At 38.1% G+C, this 19,448-nt stretch overlaps 1 long non-coding RNA gene across 2 annotated transcripts in view; it reads right to left on the reverse strand.

Annotated features, from left to right (window-relative positions):
• LOC111090419 overlaps positions 1-19,448 on the reverse strand; it is a 56,952-nt gene that overhangs the window by 28,710 nt on the left and 8,794 nt on the right. For both annotated transcript variants that reach the window (XR_005371819.1, XR_005371820.1), the window contains exon 4: positions 5,698-5,880. This is a non-coding gene — a long non-coding RNA (uncharacterized LOC111090419). The remainder of the gene's footprint in view (positions 1-5,697; positions 5,881-19,448) is intronic.

Here is a 19,448-nt window from a genome sequence, read left to right on the forward strand (position 1 = left end):
TGATATTTGAGCAAGTTACTTAACCTCTCAAAACCTCAATTCCTCTACCTATACAACAGAGGTAATAACACCACATAACTTGTTCTTCCAACTCAACATTTTCCCATGCTCCTCTTCCAGTTTTCTCTGTCTCAATAAATAGCATATCTATTCCCTTAGTTCACTTAGAAACATGCAGAATGAGTTTTGATCCATACTCCTCCTCTACTCCAAACCATCCTTATCCAGCTTACCACCAGATACAGTTAAATCAACTTTTCAAACTTTCTGCAAATAGTCCAGTTTCAAACTTTTTGCAAATAGTACTGTCTGTACTCCCAAAACTTTATTCCAAGTAGCATAAGATCTTGCCTATGTCCCTAAGATGTTTTCCTAACTGATATCCCACTTAATCTCTCCAAAACATCTTCAGTAGTGTTTTTTAGGATATAATTCAGACCATGACAGTTCTCAGATTAAGTACCCTTTAGAGGTGTCTTCCATTATACATATATACACCACATCTTTATCAATTCATCTATCAATGGACATTTAGGTTGCTTTCATGATTTAGCTATTGTAAATAATGCTGCAATAAGGACAGGGGGTGCATGTTTCCCTCTGAATTACTGTTTTCATATTCTTTGGGTAAATATCCAGTAGTGCAATTGCTGTATTATAGGTTAGTTCTATTTTTGACTTTTTGAGGAAACTCCATACTGTTTTCCAGGTGGCTGCACCAGTTTATTTCCAACTAACAGTGCACAAGACTTCCTTTTCCCCCAAATCCTCACCAACACCTGTTGTTGATTTTAGCCATTCTGAAAGATGTGAGGTGTGAGGTGATAGCCCATTGATAAAATCTTGCCATTTGCAGCATGGATGGATCTAGAGGGTATAATGATAGCAAAATAAGCCAGTTGGAGAAAGACAAATACCATATGATATTCTCATATGTGGAATTCAAGAAACAGAACAAAGGAACAAAAAGAAAAAAGAGATGAACCAAAAACCAGACTCTTAACTAGAGAGAACAAACAGATGGTTCCATAGTGAAGGTGGGTAAGGAGATGGGTGAAATAGGTGAAGGGGATTAAGAGTACATTTATCTTGATGAGCACTGAGTAATATATGGAATTGTTGAATCACCATACTGTACACCTGAAATGACTATAACACTGTATGTTAACTGTACTGGAATTTTAAAAAATAATATAAATAAAAATTTAAAAATTTGCTAAATAATAAATAAAATAAAATAAACTTAATTCTAGAATAAGCTACTCTTCACTTACAAAGGTTTCAATCAGAAGTGGCATCCCAGAAGCTTGAGCCTCTGTGTTTGTTATGCCCTGAAGAGCATGTTAAGATGATTTTAATTAGATGCCCACCTTTAAAAATCAGGAGATTTCATATGCAATCTAGAATAATGTCTCTTGAAAAATTATATTTGGTCACACTGCATCTGATTTCATATGGCAACAAGCATTTGGAACAGAGTTGTTGTACCAAATTTGGACAAGACATGCCTCTCCCATTTTATCACAGTCCTCACCACTGTTGTCTTCTAGGGGGCCTGCTCATTACAGAATATATCTGCTTGATTCCAATAGACATTTGAGTCTTTTCTGGGTCAACTGAGGGAAAAGAAGATGAATTTTTCGAGTTTTTATAAAGGATCTGGCCCAATCAGAAGTCACTTTGTAATGTCTGGTTTGTATCCATGACTGCATATTTAGATATAGAGACTTGTAAGTCTTTATCCTGAAAGATTATGCAGAATAAATGTTTATTGGGAAAATGGCAATTATACATGTAATTTTCTTTAATAAAAATCCCACTACATGCCAGAATGCAAATAAGTAACAATACCAAGTGCTAGCTAAGATGCAAAGCAACAGTAATTCTCATTTATTCCTGGTGGGAGTGAAAAACAAAATACCAATTATGGAGGAAAATTTTACTGTTTCTTATAAAACCAAACACAGTCTTACCAGGGAACAGGGAGTCTGCTTCTCCCTCTCCCTATGCTCTTTCTCCCACATTCATTCTCTCTCTCTCTCTCTCTCTCAAAAAAAAAATAATAATAAGCAAATCTTATCTCAAGAAAAAAAGAAAACCTCTTCTAAAGATCTATCTTCTACTCCTAGCTAGGGGTACCTGTTCCTTGTTGCTGTTCCTTAACTGGAATCAACCATATTAGTGACCTACAACATCCAATAACATTAACATATGTACTCTCTCTTAAAAAGTTGGACTCAGAAATGTAACTTGAACCTAAGACTACAGTCACCACATCATTCCATACAGAGTTTAGGATCTGCCTGAGGAGAGGCTTTCCCTGAAGAATAGATTTCTTATCCATTTGCTTACCCACTTGCAAGCAGAGAAGCTAACTAACTTGCAGAGAGACTTTGAAGATAGCCCTGGGCCCACTTAAAGACTCACAAGGAAGGCAGTGAAAGAGAGAAATGGATGGAAATAAGTGTAAACTTGGGAGGCCAAAGGTAACTCTGCAATTTAAAATATGGCCTAGTTCCACACAAATTTTAGGATTATTTGTTCCAGCTCTGTGAAAAATGTTGATGGTATTTTGATAGGGATTTCACTGAATGTGTAGATTGCCCTGGATAGTATAGACATTTTAACAATATTTGTTCTTCCAATCCATGAGCATGGAATGTTTTTCCATTCTTTGTGTCTTCCTCAATTTCTTTCATAAGTGTGCTATAGCTTTCAGAGTATAGATCCTTTACTGTTTGATTAGGTTTATTGTAGTTATCTTATGGTTTTGGGTGCAATTGTGAATGGGATTGATTGCTTAATTTTTCTTTTTTCTGTCTCATTGTTAGTGTATAGAAATGCAACTGGTTTCTGTGCATTGATTTTATATCCTGCCACATTGCTGAATTCCTGTATGAGATCTAGCAATTTTTTGGTAGAGTCTTTTGGGTTTTCTACATAAAGTATCATGTCATCTGCAAAGAGTGAGAGTTTGACTTTTTCTTTGACAGTGTGGATAGCCAGAAGAATGTTGAAAAAGATAACCAAAGCTGGTGATATCACAATTCTGGACTTCAAGCTGTATTACAAAACTGTAATCATCAAGACAGTATGGTATGGGCACAAAAACAGACACATAGATCAATGGAAGAGAAGACAACCCAGAAATGGATCCTCAACTCTGTCGTCAACTAATCTTTAACAAGGCAGGAAAGAATATCCAATGGAAAAAAAAGACAGTCTCCTCAATAAACAGTGTTGGGAAAATTGGACAGCCACATGTGGAAGAATGAAACTGGGCCATTTTCTTACACTATACACAAAAATATAGTCAAAATGGATGAAGTACCTATATGTGAGACAGAAATTTATCAAAATCCTGGAGGAGAACATAGGCAGCAACTCTTTGACCTCAGCCACAGTAACTTCTTGCTAGGGAGAAACAAAAAGGGAAGGGAAGGGAAGCCAAGGGAAAAAAAAGCCAAGGGAAACAAAAACAAAAATCTCTAAAGCCAAGGGAAACAAAAACAAAAATCAACTATTGGGACTTCATCAAAATAAAAAGCTTTTTGCACAGCAAAGGAAACAGTTGACAAAACCAAAAGGCAACCTATAGAAATGGGTGAAGATATCTGTAAATGACATATCTGATAAAGGGCTAGTATCCAGGATCTATAAAGAACTTACCAAAATCAACACCCAAAAACCAAATAATCCAGTCAAGAAGTGGGCAGAAGACAAGAACAGACATTTCTCCAAAGAAAACCTACAAATGGCCAAGAGACACATGAAAAAATGCTCACTATCACTCAGTATCAGTGAAATACAAATCAAAACCACAATAAAATACCACTCCACACCAGTCAGAATGGTTAAAATGAGAAAGTCAGGAAAATCAAATGTTGGTGAGGATGCAGACAAAGTGGAACCTTCTTACACTATTGGTGGGAATGCAAGCTAGTATAGCCACTCTGAAAAAAAGTATGGACGCTCCTCAAAAAGTTAAAAATAGAGCTACCCTATGTCCCAGTACTCCTAGGTATACCTAGGTATACTAGGTATTTACCCAAAGGATACAAACATTGTGATCCAAAGGGGCACCTGCACCTCAATGTTTATAGAAGCAATGTCCACAATAGCCAAACTAGGGAAAGATCCCAGATGCCCATCAGCAGATGAATGGATAATGAAGATGTGGATATGTATAGAATGGAATATTATTCAGCCATCAAGAAGGACAAAAATCTTACCATTTGTAACAACATGCATGGAACTGGAAGGTATTATGCTAAGTGAAATAAGTCAACGAGAGAAAGACAATTATCACATGGTTTTAGTCATATGTGGAATTTAAGAAACAACACAAAAGATCATAGGGGAATGGAGGAAAAAATAAAGTAAGACAAAATCAGAGAGGGAGACAAATCCTAAGAGTCTACTAACTATAGGAAACAAACTGAGGGTTGCTGGAGGGAAGGTGGGTAGGGGTATGGGGTAACTGGGTAATGAGCATTAAGGAGGCCATGTGATGTAATAAGCACTGGGTGTTATATGCAACTGATAAATAATTATCTCTGCATTTAAAACTAATGACATACTATATGTTAGTTAATTGAATTTAAATGAAATAAGATAATAGAAAAATAAAATAAAGTATGGCTTAAATGTTAGCTTCTAGACAACCAGAGTAGCCTTCATCCTCCCTTGAGGAAGAGCTACTATATGGTGGAAAGAGATATAGAAGTATCCTCCCCAGTACTTTTCTAAGTTGGAAGAAAATGGGGGAAGAAGAGCTCTCCATCCATTCCTGTTTGGCCTAGCCAAAGGAATTTTACAATTTCACATGTAAGTATTTATAAATCAATAATAAGTAAGATTTGTAATAGAGATGCTGAATGTTAAATATTTGATACAAAATTTGCAACAACTAGAGGACCCTAATATAATGATGGTGGGAACAAAGAAGTTTCCATATCCCTGTGCTACTTATATTGTGAGGATTTTTTTAAGGTTTTATTTATTTATTCATGAGAGACACACAGCGAGAGAGAGGCAGAGACACAGGCAGAGGGAGAAGCAGGCTCCATGCAGGGAGCCTGACCTGGGACTTGATCCCGGGTCTCCAGGATCATGCCCCAGGCTGAAGGCAGCACTAAACTGCTAAGCCACAGGGGCTGCCCTATTGTGAGGATTTTTATCTCTCTTTGATTCCCAATCCCTGACCATCTCCCATTGTCCCTCACCCACCCACCCTCTACATATGCACATACACAAATCACAAATTGGGGAGGTGTATGTTGCTTGAGTTAGACAAAAAAGAATCACATTTCTGAAAGCACACTGCCAGGAGAGTCATTCATTGGTCATGGATATTCAACAGGGAATAAGATGTTTCTGTGCCATACAGGATAATCAATTGTCTAGGTTTACCTGGGACTAAGGGGTTTCCCAAGACATAGTACTTATTGAGTTAAAACTGGTTAAATCCTAGGCAGGGATCCCTGGGTGGCGCAGTGGTTTGGCGCCTGCCTTTGGCCCAGGGCATGATCCTGGAGACCCGGGATCGAATCCCACATCGGGCTCCCGGTGCATGGAGCCTGCTTCTCCCTCTGCCTGTGTCTCTGCCTCTCTCTCTGTGACTATCATAAATAAATAAAAATTAAAAAAAATTAAAAAAAAAATCCTAGGCAAATCAGGATAAGTTAGTCATCTTACCATTCTAGGCAAGTGGATAGATGAACAGCTCTGATCTTTCTAAGTTCAGACTTAGCCCTGTGGCCTCAGGTTCAAGGCATATATTCAGAAGGATCAAATTCCTCCGTAACCAACACGAGTAGCATTCTTTGCTCCCTTTTGTCTTGGGCAAGCAGAGGAGTACACCAGGCCCTTTTGTGTCTGCTGAAAAATGTTCAGGAAAGAAAAGAATAAGATGATTACAGTAACTTCTTGGTCTAAATTATCTTTTAAAACCTCCTCCATTCCCACATCCACAAAATTCAAAGTTGGTAGGAATGATGTGTAGAAATCATACATCCTTATCCTCACAAAATCAGAATAGACTCATAGGCGAATGGCTCCTGGAAAGGCAAAAGAAAATACTTCTTGGTGGGAAAGGGGAGCAGAGAGATGATTCCTTTGTCAAATAAATAGATAATGTGAAGAAAGTAGAATAAATTAGGGGTGTCTGGAGGTTCATTTGGTTAAGCATCTGACAATTGGTTTCAGCTTACATCATCAGGTCATGATTCCACAGGTCAAGAGATTGAGCCCCACATTGAGCTCCATGCTCAGTGGAGTCTGCCTGAGATTTTGCCTCCTCCCTCCACTCAAGTAAGTAAGTAAGTAAGTAAGTAAGTAAGTAAGTAAGTAAATAAATAAATAAATCCTTTTTTTTTTAAAAAAAAAAAAAAAAAGGTAGAATAAATTATATTAGTGTACTTCAAAGAAAATAAAATGTCCTGGGAAAATACAGAAAATTGAATATGAAGGGAAGAAACAAATCAAGACATGAGATGACAATCCTGTAAATTTTCATAAGACAAAGTCAACAACCATCTTAGGCAAATTATATTTAAAAAAAGAAAGATTGGCCTGTGTGAAGATAACAGTTTTGGGGGCAATGAGGATCAAGACTTCAAAGACAAATCATGACAGACATGTGGTTATTTTTAATTTGGAAATTATGAAGCAGAAGAAAGAAAAACATAACTGCAATAGATCTTGATTTTTATTAAGTGCTTGACATCGTCTAATGAAATCACACTTGAAACATTCATTGAAATTGTCTCAGATTAAAGCAGAAACTGCAAAGAAAGACATGTGGGCAATAGCAATTAACTGGGTCTTTTGGGAGGTGAGTGGTTAGATGATGTCAAGTATGGTGCCTGGATCCACCTCAGTTCATGTCTCCATCAATGATGTGGTGAAGGTAGCCACAATGATTGAACTAAACTCCTCAGCCTTGTTTAACTGATGGTGGGAAGGTGAGGAAAGTGGGTTGGGGTATTGGTGAAAAACACATTTGTGAGGACAGATTGACACATCCTTCGGCACCTATCTGCCAATACATGGTCAGTATTGCACTAGCAATACAAGGTCAGGTTTAATTCTGAACCAGCATATTGAATAGTTTGAAGAATCTGTAATTCTCATGAAAGCATAGTTTTGTTTGTTTTGTTTTATGAACATGAGCTCTTCTGATGAGTTTTGCTATAAGAGAAATAGCTAGAGAGAAATATGAGGTCCAAAAAAGATGCCACTATTTTTTGGTTGTAGTAGTGGTGGTGGTGGTTTTTCTGATAGGAATAGTGTAGTAGAGAAAAAAAATAAGGGAATTTGTGAGAAAGAGGAAAGAATTGCTAGATCATTTGCACTGAGTAGTCAAAACGGCTTGATCCTTTCTAAGAGTGTTGATGGTTTATATGTAGTAATGGAGAATATTTGAGGAGGGTAGGTGGGTGGGTATGTGGTAATGGGGCATGAGAGGTTGCTTCTGATTGCTCTGTTTTCAGGGATATAGAGCACTGCTACTGGACTGTGCAGACAGGCACTAGTCCACCACCCATTGGATTCTGGCTTTCAATGAAATGAAGACATAAATTGAGAATATGTGTTTAGAAAGTATTATGGCAATTTTTCAGAGTGTTTGATGTCTTCTCAGAGTGTTTGGTGTTGAATCTAATCTCAATTTTATGATATTACACTATATGTTTTTCTAAAGACTTTATTTATCCACCTAAGAGAGAGCAAGGGTGAGAGAGAGCACATGGGGGCAGAGAGAGAAGCAGACTCCCCGCTGAGCAGGGAGCCCAATGCCATGCTCAATCTCAGGTCCCTGAGATCATGACCTAAGCCAAAGGCAGACACTTAACCAATTAAGTCACCTAGGCACCCCAACTACATGTTAACTAACAGGAATTTAAATAAAAACTTTAAAAAATTAGGCTTATATTTTTGCTCTTTGTTTTCTTCTTTTCCTTTTTTCATACACCAGAATAAATACCTATTATATTTTACCAAAGTAACAGATTGGAAATTTTTTAAATTTAGAAATTAAAAATGAGCAACGTACCAGAAAAGAAATAAAGAAAGAAAGAAAAGAAAGAAAGAAAGAAAGAAAGAAAGAAAGAAAGAAAGAAAGAAGAAAAGAAAAGAAAAAAAAGAAAGAAAAGAAAAGGAGAGGAGAGGAGAGGAGAGGAGAGGAGAGGAGAGGAGAGGAGAGGAGAGGAAAGGAAAGGAAAGGAAAGGAAAGGAAAGGAAAGGAAAGGAAAGGAAAGGAAAGGAAAGGAAAGGAAAGGAAAGGAAAGGAAAGGAAAGGAAAGGAAAGGAAAGGAAAGGAAAGGAAAGGAAAGGAAAGGAAAGGAAAGGAAAGGAAAGGAAAGGAAAGGAAAGGAAAATTGTCCTTCGCCACTCACAGTTTGGAAAGTTCTGATAGGGCTCCAGACCACCACCAACTCAAAAGTAGGGATAAGAGAAGAGGTGTTGGAAATTTAAGTCCAGAAGAGATGTGAAATAATCAGAGAGTTTCAAGAGTGAACAGACTACTATAGTAGCTCCTGAAGTGTGGTTATTAGATGAGCAACATCAGCAGCATCTCAAAACTTGTTAGAAATACAAATTCTCTAGCTCTGCTCAGACTCGCTGAATCAGAAACTTAGCAATACGTTTCTATGAAGTCCTCTAAGAGATCTGATATATACAAATGTTGAGAATTATTAGACTTGGGAAATGTAGTAGAATTAGTTGGAAGAGCACTGACTCCACTAAGGTTAGAATTCATAAATTTAAAATGAGTTCAGAAAGCACAGCTCAGAATTTTTCTCCTTCTGACACCACCATTTTAGGACTGCTGACTTACAGAATATCAGGTAACAAATTTGTCTTAAGTCAGTAAGTTTGTGGTTACCTGTTACAGCAACAACAAGAAACTAATACACACTCTTCCTAGGAACCCATATGAATATACACAATCTTCCACACTCACTCTCTCTTCCTCACCCACAGTATGGGCACAGAGGATCCAGTATAGGACCCCAAGTCCTTGCTAGACAATGGAAACAAAATGGCAGCAGGCTGGGTCCTGGAATCACTACTTAGGAAACCACCTGTATTAAACTGAAATGTGAAAAAGAAATAAACACCTGTTCTGTTAAAACTTTGAGTTTATGTTAGAAGACCTAGCTGAAACTGACTAATATTGGTGGTGAGATTGTGAATGCCATGATGGAAGTGAGAAGCAGTAAGGAGTGTGACCATAAGTACTCAGAATGCTCCAGTTCTCTCTTTGATTTTGCCAGTGGTGTTATGGAGGTCACAAGAGACCTAGTAATATTTAGATATAATAACTACAGGCTTGTTAAGGACTATGACCACATCAAAGGAAAATAATTAGCATATATATTAATGAGGTTCTTTTGTAGTCTTACTGCAAATGGTAATTGCTTGTATCTTAAGACTTCATGCCTTAATCAGATACAAGATATATGAAAACATTAGTCATTCCGAAGTCACTAATGAGCATGTAAGTTCTCCTCTAGGTCTTTACTTGAGACACTATTGATGATGAGGAAGACAAAAGATCGAAGTTCAAACAAATAAAGTGAACACAGCTGGCTTAAGAGGGTAAGTGTTAATCAGTAAACATATAGACTCCTTTTTCTTTCAGATCTATCTTTAGACTTAATTCACTTTTCCTTTTAGACTATCCAGAAAAAACACATATCCATTTGCACCAAGCTACATTCTGTCTGCCTTCTATATTTTCTAAGTTCAGTTTAAGCAAAACTACTTGACTCTTTGAACTTATACCCACATGGGCATCATCAATGGATACACCAAAAATTCTAGGAAGCATTGTCATAGAAATGGAAAACAGATTTCACAAACTGGAAACACTGAAAGTGTTTATAAGAAACTACGGTATCTAAGACAAGGGAGGAGACCTTAACGTTAAACTCGGTTACTTAAAACCAGATAATAAATAGATAATTGAAAGTTAAATTGTCAAAAATAATTATGCAGTGGTAGCCTAGATTATATAAACAAATTATAGTGATGGTGAGTACATGCTTTGTTCTGAAATTTTTAAAAGATTAATAGTTGGCATTTAAATAGGGACAGTGTCAGGATGCTTGTGTGGCTCAATTGGTTGAGCATCTGCCTTCGGCTGCGGTGGTGATCTCAGGGATCTGGGATCAGGCCCCACATGCTCAGCAGGGAGTCTGCTTCTATGTCTCCCTCTGTCCCTCCCCTGGCTTGTGCTTTCTCTTTCTTTCTCTCTCTCTATTTTTCTCTCTCTCTCAAATAAATAAAATCTTTTAAAAAATAAATGGGGACAATGTCATTTTACATTTTGATGTATAAAATAGATTTTAAAATACTAAGAAGGAAGGAAAGATTCTATGTTGAGGTCATTACCAAAGCTTTTTGGGAAGACCAAGATGAAGCTGGGTAGTGAGAACATAATAATTCCAGAATGTGAGTGGCAAATCATACTAGAAAGTTCTTGAAAAGTAACATTTCTTTTTTTTAAAGATTTTTAAAATTTTATTTATTCATAGAGACAGAGAGAAAGCGAGAGACAGAGACACAGGCAGAGGGAGAAGCAGGCTCCATGCAGAGAGCCCGATGTGGGACTCGATCCAGGGTCTCCAGGATCATGTCCCTGGCTTCTGGCGGCGCCAAACCACTGCGCCACCGGGGCTGCCCAACATTTAAAAAAAAAAAAAAAAAAAAGATTTTATTTATTCGTGAGAGACAGAGACAGAGGGAGAGGCAGAGAGAGAAGCAGGCTCCATGCAGGGAGCCTAATGTGGGACTCGATCCCGGGACTCCAGGATCAGGCCCTGGGCTGAAGGCGGCGCTAAACCGCTGAGCTACCCGGGCTGCCCGAAAAGTAACATTTCTTAATAATCTCCACATCTTCAGCATCAGTCACAATACCTAAAACAAGTTTTCAACAAATACATTTATCTTAATGAAAAGAACATATGATCATTTTGTTTGTACCTCTTGGCAGTATAGGTTTTCATTCAATTAGGATGAAAAGTAATTCTCCATGCAAAAAAAAAGCAATAAATCCAATAAAAGTCAGTTATTTGCAGAACTGCCCAATTAATTCCACTTTTGAAAGTGGCTGACACTATGTAGCTAAACAGTCATCATTAGACAAGGACAGACGATTGACTGGAAGTAGTCCCAGCCATGCCCCCACCAAGGTATCAAGTTGCACCCTGTATATTCTCAAATTTGTATTTTCCTTTTGTTTCTGTCAAATCATGATGTTCCCTTGCTGAAATTTGAAATAACAACTTATATTAGCTGAGACTCTGGGGAGAATATTCATTATCAGCTATGGCTAGCTAAAGGACAAAATCATTGATTTTCAAAAGCATTTTGAACTGTGACTGAATTATGTGGTCAGAGCTTGCAATGATTAGCAGTAAGTCAAAGAGGGCTATTTTTCTTTTTTAATAGCTGTGCAGCTAGTGATGGCTCACAATGACATTCAGCAGTTGAAGCTATAATAACTCAGAGGTTATAATTTAACGACTCTCTCCACCTCCCACCAACATCACATATAGATGCAATCACTCTTATTCCACTTTTATGATATCACCCCCCTGCTCAAGAATCTCTGATAGATCACAGAGATAGTACACATTTATGATGTACCAGGTTGTTTGGGGCCTCAACAAGGGTTTCCCAAAATTCATCTGTTGAAGTGCTAACCCTAGTACCCGAGAACGTGACTGTTTTTGGAGATGGGGCCTTTACATAGGTGATTAAGTTAAAATAAAGCAACTAGCATGGGCCCTAATTCAGTCTCACTGGTACTTTTATAAAAAGAGGAGATTTGGGCATGTAAATAAACACCAGGGGTTTGGGTACCGAGAGGAAAGACCATGTGAGGACACAGCAAGAAGGCAGCCATCTATAAGCCAAGGAGGGAAGCCTCAAAAGGAATCAAAACTGCTGACACCTTGATCTTAGACTTCCATCCTTTAAAACTTGAGAAAATAAATTTATGATTTTAAGCCACCTAGTCTGTGGTATTTCATTATGGTAGCCCTAATAAATTAATGCACATCAAGTCTGAACTCTTTCTAGCATTAAACATCTTGTTCTGGCTAACTTTTTTGATCCAAATTCCCAATATACCAACATGTACCCTCAGCACTCACCCTAGAGCCCTACAGATGTTATGGGATCTCTTATCTTTAACCTTTCATCTTGAATGCCCCTGCCAGGGATGCTCTCTCTCTTCTTATACCATTCCTAAAGCCCAAGTCAGGAGTAGTACAAAGTCTGCTTTAATCCAACCCAGGATGATCTATTCCTACTCCTAACATTTACCCAGTGTTACTACATTGGAAATTGAAATATTTTAATATCCCAAACACATTCATTTCTAACGAGAGCCATGAAGACAGTGTCATTACTGCCTAAAACAGAGGCAGCATGAAGAGGCACTCCAAACTATTGATTGAATGAATAAACTATCCATAGAGGATCTTATTATTTTCTTATTTTTCACATGATAATTTTTATATTTCTTAATTTACTCAACTAGTTAAGAAAGAGTAAATGCGTCCTTCATGTATTTCTGGTTCTTTCCTGGGCATTGAGGATACACAGATAAATGGTATCAATTTGGTTCTCTGGCTTACAGATAGGTAAACTTATTAATCAGGGCTAAAATATCTGGTAAATGCTATTTTCTCTTATTTTGTCTAAATTTCTTTTCATAATTTTTGCAGAATAAAGTACATTGGCAATCTATAAATACTTGTCAAATGATTGAAGAAGATGATAGCAAACATTGATCAGAGTCCTATATTCTCTAGCCAGGGTGTAGCCTTCCCCAGCCAAGTGCCTAGGCAGCTCACCACAGCTCCTTCCTGCTTCTGGAAATATCTATACCACACTGCACAAGGGAAGGTCTGGGTAATTAACATTCAAGTATTGATAACTCTGAAAATGACAGCCCAAGCCTCTTTCCTCCACAAAAGGAGATACCCCAGCCAGAAACAGGGTTATCGAACCCAGGCTACTTTCCAGGGAGTTCATAAAAAGTTCCAGTCTAAGTCTGATATCCCAACTAGATAACTAAAGATAACTATTCATAGTGCCCCTTTAAGTGTCGTAAGTACCCTGTTAAGATAATAAATTGTATGGCTGACCTAGGCAGAGACAATTTACCCTGGGGAAGATGCTATGGAACCACAGAGGTTCCTTTAAACATTCATGAGTAGTCAGGCTTGTTTTATTTGTTCGACTTATACTGACTTTGGAGAATATGGTGAGCCCTCTTGGGCTCTTTCATAGGGCACAACTGCCATGGCTTCTTGTTGCTCATTGACACCCCTAATTCCAGAGCTTACTTCCATATCAGTTCTTCCACACAGAAGAATTGCTAGTCCCTCAGTATACTTGGTGGGCACAGTGCCACTTTTCTTCTTGTCCTGCTACTTCCTGACCCCTGTCTGGCACCTGTGTTCGCACCTACTCCTTGAGTCTGTTTTCTGAGCCAGGTGGACCCCCAAGGTCCTGAACCCCACTCTTTTTCCTCAGTGAGGTTAATGGTATTTCTGTATTTTCCCAGAAGCATCCATTCATTGACTCACTCAACAACAGGCATTGAGCTTATTCCATGTGTGATGCCTTTTCCTGAGACAGAAATGGAAGAGGAAAAATGGAAGTAGCAGCCCACAGGGCTTGAACACAACTGCCAGTCAAGGCTGTACTAGGGGCAGGATTATCACATTTAAGCCCCTTGGGAGCTCTAGGAACAAGTATTGAACAGACACTACTGTACAGATGAGAAAGGTCAGTGTCAAAGAGGTTGGTTGCCTTACTTTCCTAAGATCCAAGTAAAAGCAGTGAGGAAAGGGTTCAGGTAGGGCTGCCAAATACAATGCCAGATATCTAGTTAAATTTGAGTTTCAGTTAAACAATGAATATTTTTAGAATAAGTATATGCATGTGTGCATGTAAATATATTTTATGGTTCGATATTGGTTCTTCTGAGTTTGATTTATTGATTTGTTGTTAAATCTGGCAACCCTAATTTCAAGTCTATTTTTGGATGTTTATTCCTCAGATCAGAAAGTATAAAGGACTCAATGAAGAGGCCCACCTAGAATGTAGTATATATTTGGTAAGAGTGTTGCCCCTGTGTCATCTTTTAAAAACCTGGAGGTTTGGGACAGAGAAAGAAGTTGACAGGCTGCAGAGGATCAGAGGGCATTAAACACAGCTTGCCCCACAGCCTGAAATGTGCTTCCTCCTCCTACCTAATCCTATATTTAAAAATCAAATTTCTAAGGTAAACGCAAATACAAAATACCTGCTTATTAATTAGCTTCTGCTTAGATAGATTTAATGCATAAATCCCAATGTGGGCCAAAACCAGATAATCCCACAAAGTACATTAAGCATGACCTTGTTTCCAATGCAGTAACTCCTTATAAAATAAAACCCATACTCCTTACCATGATATCCAAGGCTGACCTCAAACTACCTTTTTAGACTAAACTCTTTCCACAAAGCCCTGAAGTTCTGTCAAATACAAAGCACCTTGGAGCAGTCAACCAGTGACATCCTTGAGTCTGCTTATGTTATCCCTCTCCCCAACAGAGACCCTACACATCATTTTTGCTTGTTAATATCCAAAGTCAGAGAAGCAACGATAGTAGTAATACTTCTCCACCCTTGCCTTCTAGGCCATCATGCTACCAAAATACCTATTGCATACACTGGAATTATGAACACTCTATATACCCAGTGTCACCAACTAAGTCCCAAGGAAGTAGATACTGATATAAAGTTAAGATTGCAAAGGCTTATTGATCAGTAATGTTTGTGAAGGGCAAAAAGAAGAAGCAGGACCAGGCAGGAAGAGCTGTGAAGGAGTTGCCAATTTAATGATGCTTTACTAGCACAATAGGGAGCCCCAGAACAAAAATTGTCCATCAGAGAAATCCCAAAATGGACCTAAGTGCCTAGCCCCTCGTACCATTGCCTTGGTTAGCAAATATCCAGCCTAAGAATAGTGTGATCATAGCCAGAGCTGAGACCCTGACAAGGCTAATAGTTAGAAGCTGTCAACTAATCACACTCTAGGGCTAAGAAGAGTACTTTTTTTAAGTGGGACCCTGAGAGGTGTATCTCCATGGCTACCATAGCTGGGAAGAGATTCCCAGGCAGGGCTAGTCCTAGTAACTACTTTAGCCTGAAACATTTCTTAAAACTTTGGCAGGACACCTAAATTCTGTCGCTCAAGAATCACCCCTTTTAGGATATTAAAGATTTTTGAAATTTATGAGATCTCAATATATTTCTTAAAATACATACACATTCCTAGGTTAAACCCATTAGCACATATAAAAAATCATAACAACAGTAGCAGTAGTAGATGATAACCATGCCATGGACGTTGAGGTTTGATAGCCCAGGGCACAAGTCCTGGCTAAAAGAGAGAATAGTTCATTGAAAGCAAGAACCCAAAGGAACTAAGCAACAGATGGCCTATTTGTTTGAGTTCAGGAATGCAAAAAAAGGAGAAGCTGAAAAGAACCCCAATCTGAGCATGCTTCTGAACTGTACCATGAATGTTAGGATTCTCTGATAGGATACCCAGTGGCCCAAGCAAAGTAGCCCTGCCAGCTAATCCTGCTAGAGAGGAAACTCTTTCCATCTGGAAAGTCCATTCAGTGGGATAGGACTTACTTGGAAGGACTCGAGCTTTTAAAGCTGAATACGCATCTAGAGTTCTCTGGCTCTTGCTGGGGCAATATCTCTCATGGTAGCTCTCGAAGCACCCAAAGAGCCATTATGCATTGGCCTAAAGTCTGCCTTAAAGCAAGCTGTACCTTCCTGGAGGCCACTGGCAACCTCATTCATGTAGTTTCTCAACAAAAATGTATTCAGTGCTGACTGTGTACTGGGCACCATGCCGTGTATTAAGGATGGAGTGAGAAATGAGATTGAATCTCCATGCTAACAAAACTTTCCATCCAGAGACCAAGAAGCAAATGCTCAATTTCAATTGAAAATTTAAAAAATCAGATAGGGAGACAAACCATGAGAGACTCTTAACTCTGGGAAACAAACTAAGGATTTCTAAAGGGGAGCTGGTAGAGGGATGGGGTGACTGGGTGACAGGCATGAAAAAGGGCACATGATGTGGTGAGCACTGGGTGTTACACACAACTGATGAATCATTGAAAACTATATCTGAAACTAATGATGCACTATATGTTGGCAAATTGAATTTAAATTCAAAAGAAAGAAAATAAGAGAAAAGGAAAGGAAAAGTACTACTAAAAATGAGAGAAGAGGATACCGGGAGTCTCAGGAGGGAAAGAAATCCTGCTGGAGAGTTCAGAGGAGTCGGCCTCAGAAAGGAAAATTCAGAACCAGATTCTATAATTTTGTAAAATTTGGCCAGAAGAGTGAGGAATGTTTATAGGAAGAAGTCCTATAAACATTGCAAAAGTCAATAAGAGGAAGTATAACATATTTAGAAACTGCCAGGTGTTTAGTACACCTAAAGAAAAGAGTCTGAGAGTTAAAAGAGAGAAAATTGAGGAGTATTAAGAAATGTGGCTGGAGTGCCAGATAGGGGCCAGATCAGGGCATATTCTTATATTAAGGAATTTATATTTTATCCCGAGGGCAACAAGGTGTCATTGAGTGGTCAGTACAATGCCTACCACATAGTCAGGACTCAATTAAGATTAGCAATTATTCAATCATTCATTCAGCAGGACACTGTGCCAGATACCTCTATGCTGGGGTGTTTTAAAAATAGTGACTAAAGCCTGAAACTAAATATTCTTTTTTGGAGATGCCCACTATCTAATGGGAGAGTCAAACATCAATAAAAGCAAACATACAATATGATATTGCAACAGCATCAGTGCCATGAAAAGGCCATGTATGATGCTGTGAGATTTCTGTGAAGTAGTGGCAATGCCCTGAGACCTGAAAGAAGAACTGCAGTAACTAAGGACAGTGGGTTAGGAATAAGAAGAGAGTTCCAGGCAATAAGAAAGACTTGAGCAAAGACCTTGAGGAAGGATGCTGCATGGCTTGCCTGAGAGGCTGAAAGATCAGGTGTCTTGAACCCCAGAAGCTCAAGGGAATATGCAGAGAGGTTAAGTTGAAGAAATGGGAAGGAGCCTTTCCATGCAGAGAGACTTTTCTGCAGTGATCAGGACTTTAGTCTTCATGGTATGAGTAACAGGAAACCAGGGATGCTTTTAATCCAGGTCCTGGAAGAGATGCAAGAGCTCCATGATTATAGTTTGGCTTTGGAAAAGACTTGTCTGGTTGTGGTGTGGAGTACAGAATAAGGGAGATATATGAACTTTTGAGGACACTAGCTTTGATCCTGGAAAGAGAGGATGGTAACTTGGACTTTGATGATGGCAGTAAAGATCAGATTTGCAGACTTGGGTATCAAAATAACAAGACTTTCATGGTGAGAGAAGTTTCTGTCATATATGACTGGGTGGATGATGCTGTCATTTACTGAAATGGGAACTCTGGACCAGTCCTAGGAAAAAATGAGTTCAGTCTGAAACATGTTGAGATTTAGCTGTTACTGAGAGAGCTAAGTAGAAATGTCAATTAGGCACGCAGTTCTGAGATTAGATAGATAAATAGATAGATGATGATATAGATAGATGATAGATGATGATGATGATGATAGATAGATAGATAGATAGATAGATAGATAGATAGATAGATAAAAAGAGAGAGGGGGGAACAGAGAGGGGGAGAGAAAGAGTAGGTAAAAATTGATACTGTAGGCAGATGAGCTAACCCAGGGAGGGAGTATAAAGTGAAGTGATCAGATATGGCTTATACAATGTCACAGTGGCTGCAGTACAAAGAATGTATTGGAAAGGGCAAGACTCTAAGACAAGTTCAAATGATACTAAAGTTATCAGAAGTGTGATGATGATGATGATGATGATGATGACAATGATGATGACATAATATAAAATAATGGCAGTGTGGAGAAGGAAAAATAAACTGACTTGAAAGATAAACAAGTAAAGTTGACAGAATATGAACATGAATAAGAGGAAAAGAGACCCATGGTGACCTCAGACTTGTGTCTGGGGCAACTGGGTGGGTGATGTTGTCATTCACTGAGAAATGAATTTTGGAATGAAGATAAGTTCCAATGTGAATATGCTTTTAATACCAGGAATCATGCAAGTAAACAATTGGATTTTGGGTCTGTAGCTATCCTTGGGTCAGGAGATAGAGCACTATACCAAAGCTATACATCTAGAAATAATCTATGATTTATATCAAGGTGTAATGGGAATCTACTTATGTATTCATTCATTCTGTGATTGTTATTGAGTAGTCTACTATGTTTTAGTCACAGAATCAGCTAAGATGATTCAATGAGTATATGATGAGGGAAGAGATGGAGACAGAGAAAATAGAGAGCACCAACATTTAAAACATAAGCAGAGGAGGCAAGAGAAAATGCTGAGAAGTGACACAATTCCATTCAGTGTAGTAAATATTTCACAATTATAATTAAAATGCAAATAAAATACTATTTCTTTTTAATTACATGGTCTAATTATTGTATTTTATTTGGCTTTGTTTTCTGAAATACTTCAAACATACAGAGACTCATAGAAAATAACAGCTCAAAAAGTCACTGTCGTCCCAACATTCCCAGGAATTAACCACTATCTTGATTTAGTTGTTAATCCTCCTCTGGTGTTTTATCTTGATGCTACCTCTGTATGTACTCATAAATAGAATACAGCATGGTTGCAAACATTTTCAGATGCATACAAATGGCAGTATTCAATACATATCATTCTGCAATTTGCTGTATCTGATCTACATTCTTTTTCTGAATATGACTACATTATGTTTTGCAGTTCCATTTCATTGACTTTTAACTCTGGCATATTACTCTATTTCAAAATATACTGCAATGTACTTATCCATTATCCTATTTGTAGATGTTTAGGCCAAGAATTTTTTCATATTTATAGACAATGCTTCCACACTTTTCCTCTATGGTCAGGAACAAGACAGGGATGTGACTCTTAGCATTGTTATTTAATGTAATACTGGAAGTCCTAGCCACAGCAATCAGACAACACAAAGAAATAAAAGGTACCCAAACTTGCAAGGAAGAAGTCAAACTTTCACTATTTGCAGATGATATGATACTCTATAGAAAACCCAAAAGAGTCCACCAAAAAATTGCTAGAACTGATACATGCATCTAATAAACTCACAGGATATAAATCAATGTATAAAAATCTATTGCATTTTTATAAACCAACAATGAAGCAGCAGAAAGAAATCAAGGAATCAATCTCACTTATAATTGTACCAAAACCTGTAAGATACATAGAAATAAACCTAACCAAGGAAGTAAAAGATCTGTACTCTGAAAACTATAAAACACTGATAAA

The sequence above is a fragment of the Canis lupus genome, chromosome 17, assembly GCF_011100685.1.
Source record: "Canis lupus familiaris isolate Mischka breed German Shepherd chromosome 17, alternate assembly UU_Cfam_GSD_1.0, whole genome shotgun sequence".
NCBI classification, from domain to species: domain Eukaryota; kingdom Metazoa; phylum Chordata; class Mammalia; order Carnivora; family Canidae; genus Canis; species Canis lupus.